At 43.3% G+C, this 2,444-nt stretch overlaps 1 non-coding gene across 1 annotated transcript; it reads right to left on the bottom strand.

Annotated features, from left to right (window-relative positions):
- Nucleotides 1-965: 965 nt before the first annotated feature.
- On the bottom strand, nucleotides 966-1,039 carry trnan-auu (transfer RNA asparagine (anticodon AUU)). Its single transcript has one exon. It is a non-coding gene; the product is annotated as a tRNA-Asn (tRNA).
- Nucleotides 1,040-2,444: the final 1,405 nt, after the last annotated feature.

Genomic DNA, 2,444 nt, shown 5'->3' on the forward strand with positions numbered 1-2,444 from the left:
AATGCTGCATTCCTCTGTGCAAAAAATTCCTTTCACAAACATTTCTCTGACCAAAACAGCACAAAACAAAAATGTTCCTTTCAAAGTCATTAAACTCCTGAATTTCCACGCCCCCCGAATCTCCTGAATCAGATGCATCTTGTTTTGCCGACTCAATCCATGTCCCTTTGCCATGTTCTGCTTCCACCCACACTGTGAAATGTGCCACTAACTTATAGAATCATGGAATGGTTACAGCACGGAAGGCCATTCGGCCCGTCGAGCCCGTGCCGACTTTCAGCGAGTCCCACTCCCCCGCTCTTTCGCCTGAGGCCTGCAATTGTTTTTCCTTCAGACACTTATCCAACTCCCGTTTGAAAGATAAGATTGAGTCTGCCTCCAGTACATTCCAGATCCTAACCACTCGCTGCTAAATAGCCAGCTCCTGTTCCTATGTGTAAAGTCTGGGAAACACTGGATCAATTCCTACCACACTCACAGCCTTCCTAAATATAGCACCGTCATTCTATTCTCGTAAAACCAGCTCCTGAAGTATAGTCCAGCTGTGCAGGTTAAAGCTCTGGTTATGTTCCTAACATTACTTCAAATGCAGTGTTTCCGTAGTGCAGTGGTTGTCACATTTGCCTCACACGCGAAAAGTTCCTGGTTCAAAATTGGGTGGAAACATTTTGAAAACTTGCTCAATTAAATATTGGAAAAAATGGATTGATTCATATTCGTGGTTCAATATTAACAAAACACAATGTCCCACAACCTTGTAAAATTTTCTGATATCACTGTACAGTTCTGTATACACTCAAACTCTACACTTGAACTGAATGCTCATAAAAGTATTGGAGTGGGAACTCACTGGATAACAGCACAGCTGGTAATGTTTGCGGAATATGTTTGTGCAGTCAAAACGCACAATGACAAACTGGAACCGCGCAGCACCGAATCCTCGGGGAAAACACAGTTAAAAACTTCGCCTCTGGGTGGGCTCGAACCACCAACTTTTAGGTTAATAGCCCAACGCGCTAAACCATTGCGTCACAGAGACTGACGCAAGTGCACACTGCACGACATCCAAAACCAGGGTGTCAGTCAGTTAAACCTTCAGATTGCTCCTACCGGGATGGAACTTGTCCACTCTCAGTTGTACTTTTCCCAAATAAAGGGTGGACATTCAGTGTGGATGTATGGAAGCAGTCTGGTCCCGCACACTGCAGACACTTCCATGTCACTGCCAACCAGCTCTCCCACAAACGGTGTGATCTAACGTCCAGCCTTCCGGTGCCTTGTCTGTGACGAAGTATTCTGATTGTCCCGAAGACGGTATTCGGTTTTAATTCCTTTTCTGCTCCCGACTGCAGATATTCCTGTGAATAAACGCAAACAAAGTGCTTACAGGGTCAGTTTGATTGACCGTTTCTTTGCTTGGTGAAATTTCAAAGATTGAAAGCGACGCACATCAACCCCAGAAAATGCTGGAAACACTCAGCAGGTCGGGCAGTATCTGTGGAGGTGGGGAAGTGGGAATAATCGATTGGTTTGTTTGCGGCTTTGATCTGCTGCTGGGAAGTGAGGCAGCACTGCAGGATGCTTTTTTTCGAGGTGTAAGCAGAGGTTTCCGTCGTGTAACGGTTATCACGTTCGCCACACATGTGAAATATCCTCGGTTTGAGCACGGACAGAAACATTGTTTTGGAGAATATTTTTCTGTGGAATACATTTTTTTAAAGTAGCCCCAGGTTCCTTGTATCATGAGCGATGGGCATTTTAACTCACTCTCCTAAAATACAGTGTGTGTAAAATCAGATAGGGGATAAAACTTCGTCAATGATTAAAGTTCATTAACTCATTAAGTTCAGTTCTTGAAGTTTCCATCAATTCATTTCATAAACATAATTGAAGAGTGTGAGAGAATTAATAATGGGCTTTAATCGTTAAGGACCCCATTGCTTTATGTTATAGACCCAGGTTACACACTCTCTTGCTTCTGAAAGAGTTGAGGTCCATGTGGGGTTGATTTGGGCACATCTTTCCCCACATTACAAGTGTGTCAGGAAATCAACCACCCAAAGCCCTTTCATTAACCACAGGGGTTCCCGCAATTGTCTGGTCTCAAAGCGGTTTTAGTAATTGTCAATATCTCTTGTCCATTTCCCGGTGTTTCCTGATTCTGTCGGTCTCCCTGGCTCTCTTCAATCTGTGTCTGGCCACCTACAGATTGGATTTCAATAAATACCTGTGTTTGTGTTTTCAATAACAACAGAAAATGTTTCTTATATATTTCTTATGTTCTCTCCAAATCCTCGATATCCTTCCTAAATTATGGTGCCCAGAACTGTAAACAGGATCCAACTGAGGCCTAAGCAGGGATTTATAAAGCTTTGGTGTAAGTTCCTCACCGGTGTAATCTATTTCACGTTATAAAGCCAAGGGCCCTGTATTCTTTTTTAATA

Source organism: Pristiophorus japonicus, unplaced genomic scaffold, assembly GCF_044704955.1.
Source record: "Pristiophorus japonicus isolate sPriJap1 unplaced genomic scaffold, sPriJap1.hap1 HAP1_SCAFFOLD_130, whole genome shotgun sequence".
NCBI classification, from domain to species: domain Eukaryota; kingdom Metazoa; phylum Chordata; class Chondrichthyes; family Pristiophoridae; genus Pristiophorus; species Pristiophorus japonicus.